Genomic DNA, 7,493 nt, shown 5'->3' on the forward strand with positions numbered 1-7,493 from the left:
CCAGAAAATCCTAAAAAAATCTGGAAAAAATCCTGGAAAATCCTAAAAAAACCTGGGGAAAAAGTCTGGAAAATCCTGAAAAAACTGGAAAAAATCCTGGAAAATCCTGAAAAAAACTGGAAAAAAAATCCTGGAAAATCCTAAAAAAGCTTGGAAAAAACATTGGAAAAAAGGTTGGAAAAAACTAGAAAAATTTCTGGAAAAGGCTGGAAAATCCTGGAAAAATCCTAAAAAAATCTGGGAAAAAATCCTGGAAAATTCTGAAAAAAACTGAAAAAAAATCCTGGAAAATCCTAAAAAAGTCTGGAAAAGTCTGGAAAAGGCTGGAAAATCCTGGAAAAAAACTGGGGAAAAAAATCCCAGAAAATCCTAAAAGAATCTGGAAAAAATCCCAGAAAATCCTAAAAAAACTGGAAAAAAAATCCTGGAAAATCCTGAAAAAACTGGAAAAAAATCCTGGAAAATCCTGAAAAAACTGGAAAAACTGGGAAAAATCCTGAAAAATAAAAAATCCCCAAAATCCTAAAAATCCCAGAAAATCCTAAAAAGCTTGGAAAACGATGGAAAAGGTTGGAAAACTAGAAAAATTCTGGAAAAGGCTGGAAAATCCTGGAAAAATTTGCAAAATCCTGAAAAACTGGAAAAATCTCTGGAAAATCCTAAAAATCTGGAAAAAGTCTGAAAAGGCGGGAAAATCCTGGAAAAATCCTGAAATAAACTGGAAAAAAATCCCAGAAAATCCTAAGAAAACTGGAAAAAAATCCTGGAAAATCCTGAAAAAAATCCTTTAAAAAATCTGGAAAAATCCTGGAAAATCCTGAAAAAAACTGGAAAAAAATCCTGGAAAATCCTAAAAAAAAATCCTTTAAAAATCTGGAAAAAATCCTGGAAAATCCTGAAAAAAAAAGGAAAAAAATCCTGGAAAATCCTAAAAAAATCCTTTAAAAAATCTGGAAAAAATCCTGGAAAATCCTGAAAAAAAACTGGGAAAAAAATCCTGAAAACTCCTTTAAAAAATCTGGAAAAAATCCCGGAAAATCCAAAAAAAGCTTGGAAAAAACGTTGGAAAAAAGGTTAGAAAAAACTAGAAAAAATTCTGGAAAAGGCTGGAAAATCCTGAAAAAACCTAGAAAAAAAATCCCAGAAAATCCTAAAAAAATCCCCAAAAATCCTGGAAAAAACTCCGGAAAAAAGGCTGGAAAAGCTCAACTCCGTTTTCTTTGCTTTATTTGTATTTTTCCCGATTTTTCTGCCTCAAGGATTTGGGAAAAAAAACAACTTTTGTGGTGAAAGAGAAACAAACAAAGAGATCTTTGTGGTTCCTGGAAAAATTCCCAGAATTCTGAGAGGTCTCCGAGCTCAGCAGGGAGAGTTGGGATTTTTCCAGGTTTTTTTGGGATCATTCCAGGTTTTTTTACAATTCCCAGATTTTTTGGGGCAATTCCTGAATTTTTTTTGACAATTCCTGATTTTTTTTGGGACAATTCCTGAATTTTTTTTGACAATTTCTGAGGTTTTTTAATGATTTCTGAGGTTTTTTTCTGAGAATTCCTGGTTTTTTTGGGATCATTCCTCATTTTTTTGGGATAATTCCAGCTTTTTTTACAATTCCCGATTTTTTGGGACAATTCCTGAATTTTTTTGGACAATTTCTGAGGGTTTTTGGATGATTTCTGGGGATTTTTTGATGATTTCTGAGGTTTTTTCCCAAGAATTCCTGGGTTTTTTGGGATCATTCCTCATTTTTTTGGGATAATTCCAGATTTTTTTACAATTCCCAGATTTTTTTTGGGACAATTCCTGAATTTTTTTTGACAATTCCTGATTTTTTTTGGGACAATTCCTGAATTTTTTTGACAATTTCTGGGTTTTTTAATGATTTCTGAGGTTTTTTTCTGAGAATTCCTGGGTTTTTTTGGGACAATTCCAGGTTTTTTTACAATTCCCAGATTTTTTGGGGACAATTCCTGATTTTTTTTGACAATTTCTGAGGTTTTTTTGTGATTTCTGGGATTTTTTTCTGAGAATTCCTGGTTTTTTTGGGATCATTCCTGGTTTTTTTGGGATAATTCCAGCTTTTTTGACAATTCCCAGATTTTTTTTGGACAATTCCTGATTTTTTTTGGACAATTCCTGATTTTTTTTGGACAATTCCTGAATTTTTTTGACAATTTCTGAGGTTTTTTTGTGATTTCTGGGATTTTTTCCCAAGAATTCCTGTTTTTTTTTGTGGACAATTTCTGGTTTTTTGGGATCATTCCAGATTTTTTTTACAATTCCCAGATTTTTTTTGACAATTCCTGAATTTTTTTTGACAATTTCTGAGGTTTTTTGTGATTTCTGGGATTTTTTTCTGAGAATTCCTGGGTTTTTTGGGACAATTCCTGGTTTTTTAGGGTAATTCCAGATTTTTTTACAATTCCCAGATTTTTTGGGACAATTCCTGATTTTTTTTGGACAATTCCTAATTTTTTTTGACAATTCCTGGTTTTTTTTGACAATTCCTGAATTTTTTTGGACAATTTCTGGGGATTTTTTTATGATTTCTGAGGTTTTTTTCTGAGAATTCCTGGTTTTTTTGGGATCATTCCTCATTTTTTTGGGATAATTCCAGCTTTTTTTACAATTCCCAGATTTTTTTGACAATTCCTGATTTTTTTTTTGACAATTCCTAATTTTTTTTGGACAATTCCTGATTTTTTTTGACAATTTCTGAGGGTTTTTGGATGATTTCTGGGGATTTTTTGATGATTTCTGAGGTTTTTTCCCAAGAATTTCTGGGTTTTTTGGGATCATTCCTGATTTTTTTTAGACAATTCCTGATTTTTTTTTGACAATTTCTGAGGGTTTTTTAATGATTTCTGAGGTTTTTTCCTGAGAATTCCTGGTTTTTTTGGGATCATTCCTGGTTTTTTTGACAATTCCTAAATTTTTCTTGACAATTCCTGGTTTTTTTAGGACAATTCCTGATTTTTTTGGACAATTCCTGAATTTTTTGGGAAAATTTCTGGAGTTTTTTAAATGATTTCTGAGGTTTTTTCCAAGAATTCCTGGGTTTTTGGGACAATTCCTGGTTTTTTTTTTTGACAATTCCCGGATTTTTTTACAATTCCCAGATTTTTTTTGACAATTCCTGAATTTTTTTTGACAATTCCTGATTTTTTTTACAATTTCTGAGGGGTTTTTTATGATTTCTGAGGTTTTTTCCCCAGGAATTCCTGGGTTTTTGGGACAATTCCTGGATTTTTTGACAATTCCCAGATTTTAAAAAATTTTTTTAGGAAAATCCAATTCTCTCCCTTTTTAAAAAAAATTTTTATTATTTAGGAAAATCCAATTCTCTCCCTTATTTTATTTTAATTTAATTTTTTTTTTTCTAGGGAAATCCAATCCTCTCCCTTATTTCATTTTATTTCATTTTATTTCATTTTTTATTTCATTTTATTTCGGGAAATCCACCTCTCTATTTTTATTTTATTTTATTTTAAATTATTATTTTATTTTATTCTATTTTTGAAAATCCAATTTTTTCCCCTTTTAAAATTTTATTTTATTTAGGAAAATCCAATCCTCTCCCTTATTTTTATTTTATTTTATTTTATTTTGGAAAATCCAATTCTCTCCTTTATTTTATTTTATTTAGGAAAATCCAATTTTCCTTTTAAATTTTATTTTATTTTATTTTATTTTATTTAGGAAAATCCAATTCTTTCCCTTATTTTTATTTTATTTATTTTATTTTATTTTATTTTGGAAAATCCAATTCTCTCCTTTATTTTATTTTGTTTTGTTTTGGAAAATCCAATATTTTATTTTATCTTATTTTATTTAGGAAAATCCAATCCTCTTCCTTTTAAAATTAAATTAAATTAAATTTTATTTTATTTCGCAAAATCCAATTTTTATTTTATTTTATTTTATTTAAATTTATTATTTTATTTCATATAGGAAAATCCAATTCTCTTCCCTTATTTCATTTTATTTTATTTTATTTTATTTCATTTTATTTTATTTTATTTCATTTTATTTCATTTCATTTTATTTCATTTCATTTTATTTCATTTCATTTTATTTTATTTTATTTTGGAAAATCCAATTCTCTCATTTATTTTATTTTATTTTATTTCATTTTATTTTATTTCATTTCATTTTATTTCATTTCATTTTATTTCATTTTACTTTATTTTATTTAGGAAAATCCAATCTTCTCCCATTTATTATTTTTTTTTAATTGACCAAAATCCAGGAATTTTCTCCCAAATTTCTCTCCCGGATTTCCCATCCCCCATCATTCCATCCATCCACAGGAAATTTGGGAAAAATCCCAAAATTCTCCATTTCCTGTGGATTTTCCTGCTGCTCCCAGCTGGCTGAGGGAGTTAGCCAGAAATAGAATAAAAGAAATCAAATAAAATTAAATAGAATAAAATAAATTAGAATAAAATTTTTAAAAAATGAAATAAAATAAAATAATAAAATGAAATAACAAAAGGAAATAGAACAAAATATTAAAATAATAAAAGAAATAAAATAGAATAGAATAAGTTAGAATAGAATAAAATAAAATAATATAATAAAATAAATGAATGAAGTAAAATAATAAAATGAAATAAAACAAAACAAAATAACAATAGAAAATAGAATAAAAGATTAAAATAATAAAATAATAAAGTAAATGAAATGAAGTAAAATAATAAAATAACAAAATAAAATAAAATAATAAAATAAAACAATAAAATACAATAGAATAAAATAATAAAAGAGTAAAATAAAATAAATGAAATAAATGAAATAAAATAAAATAATAAAATCAAATAACCAAACAAAATAAAATCAAATATTAAAATAAACAATAAAATAAAATAGAATAAAATAATAAATTAGTAAAATAAAATAAATGAGATAAAGTAAAATAATAAAATCAAATAACCAAACAAAATAAAATAAAATAGAATAAGTTAGAATAGAAGAGAATATAAAATAAAGTAAATGAAATAAAGTAAAATAATAAAATAAAATAACAAAAGAAAGTCAAATAACAGAATGAAATAAAAGAAAATATTAAAACAATAAAATGGAATAAAATAGTAAAATAACAAAGTAACAAAACAAAATGAAATCAAATATTAAAATAAAAGAATAAAATAAAATGGAATCAAATAGTGAAATAAAATAAATGAAATAAAGTAAAAAATGGAATGAAATATAGGAACAAAGCAAAATAAAATAAAATATTAAAATAAAATAATAAAAAAAAAAAATCCCCAATAAAATCCAAAAAAATCCACAAAAAAATTTCCAAAAAATATTAAAAAATCCAAAAAAAATCCCAAAAAATATCCCCAAAAAATATCCCCAAAAAATCCCCAAAAGATCCCAAAAAATCCCCAAAAATCCCTAAAAAATCCCCCAAAATAAAAAAAATCCCAAAATTCTCCAATTCCTGTGGATTTTCCTGCTGCTCCCAGCTGGCTGAGGGAGTTAGCCAGAAATAGAATAAAAGAAATCAAATCAAATAAAATGAAATGGAATAAAATAGAGTAAAAGAGAATAAAATAGAATAAAATAAATCAAATAAAATGAAGTAAAATAATGAAGTAAAATAATAAATGAAGTAAAATAATGAAGTAAAATAATAAAATTAAATAACAAAACAGAATAAATAACAAAATAAAATTTTAAAGTAATAAAATAAAATATTAAAAGAAAATAAAATTATAAAATAAATGAAAGAAAATATTAAAATGAAGTAATAAACAAAATATAATAAAATAATAAAATAAAATAATAAAATAAAATAATAAAATAAGTAGTAAAATAATAAAATAAATGAAATTAAATAAAGGAAAATAATAGAATAATGAAACCAAATGAAATAACAAACCAAAATGAAACAAAATATTAAAATAAAACAATAAACCAAAATAAAATATTAAAATAAAATAATAAAATAAAATAATAAAACAAAATAAATTAAATAAAGTAAAATAATCAAATAAAATAACAGAAGGTAATAAAATAAAAGAAAATAGAATAAAATATTGAAATAAAATAAAATAAAATAAAATAAAATAAAATAAAATAATACAATAAAATAAAATAAAATAAAAATTTTTTAAAAATCAAAAAAAATCCCCAAAAATAAAAAAAATTTAAAAAAATCCCAAAATTCTCCAACTCCTGTGGATTTTCCTGCTGCTCCCAGCTGGCTGAGGGAGTTAGTTAGCCAGAAATAGAATAAAAGAAATGAAATAAAATTGAATAAAATGGAATAAAATAATTAGAATAGGATAAAATAAAGTATATAAAATTAAGTAAAATAAAATAATAAAGTAAAATAGTAAAATAATAAAACAAAGTTGAAATAAAGTAAAATTAGGAAATAAAATCAAATATTAAAACAATAAAATAAAATAATAAAATAATAAAATAAAAGAAAAATCTACAAAAAATCCCCAAAAATTAAAAAAAATCCCCAAAAATCCAAAAAAAATAAAAAAAAAATCCCAAAAATCCTCAAAAAGTCCCCCAAAAATGCCCAAAAGTAAAAAAATTCCCTAAAATCCCCCCAAAAGTCCCAAAAAACCCTAAAAATCCCAAAAAATCCCCAAAAATCAACAAAAATTCCCAAAATAATCCCCAAAAAATCCCAAAAATCCCCAAAAATCCCCAAAAACCCCCAAAATCCCCAATCTTTCCTCCCTCCCCGATTTTTCCCAAAATTCCCTTTTTTCCCACCATTCCCGCTGCTTCCCCAACTTCCTCCCCTCCCTTTTCCCAGCCAGAAAATCCCCAAAAAAATCCCCAAAAAATCCCCAAAAATCCCCAAAAAATCCCAAAATCCCAAAAATCCCCCAAAAAATCCCCCAAAAATCCCCAAAAACCCCAAAACCCCAAAATCCCTAAAATCCCCAAATCCCCAAAATCCCAAAACCCCAAAATCCCAAAAATCCAAAAAAAATCCCTAAAAAATCCCCAAAAATATCCCAAAATCCCTAAACAATCCCCAAAAATATCCCAAAAAATCTCCAAAAAATCCCTAAAATGTAAAAATCCCCAAAAATCCTCAAAAAATATTCCTAAAAAATCCCAAAAAAAATCCCAAAAATCCTGAAAAAAATCCCCAAAAATTCCCAAAATATCCCCTAAAAATCTCAAAAAAATCCCCCAAAATCCCCAAAAATTCCCCTAAAATTCCCTTAAAAATCCCCAAAAAATCCTCAAAAAATCCCCAAAAAACCCACAAAATATCCCCCAAAAATCCCCAAAAATTCCCCAAAAAATCCTCCAAAAATCCCCAAAAAATCCTCAAAAAATCCCCAAAAATCCTCAAAAATCCCCAAAAAATCCCCAAAAAATTCCCCAAAAAATCCTCAAAAATTCCCCAAAAATCCCCAAAAATCCCCAAAAAATCCTCAAAAATCCCCAAAAAATCCTCAAAAATCCCACCTGGAAGGATAAAAAAATCCCAAAAAATCCCAAAAAAATTCCCA

This window comes from Lichenostomus cassidix, chromosome 25 (assembly GCF_008360975.1).
Source record: "Lichenostomus cassidix isolate B80296 chromosome 25, HeHo_3.0, whole genome shotgun sequence".
In the NCBI taxonomy this organism is placed as follows: domain Eukaryota; kingdom Metazoa; phylum Chordata; class Aves; order Passeriformes; family Meliphagidae; genus Lichenostomus; species Lichenostomus cassidix.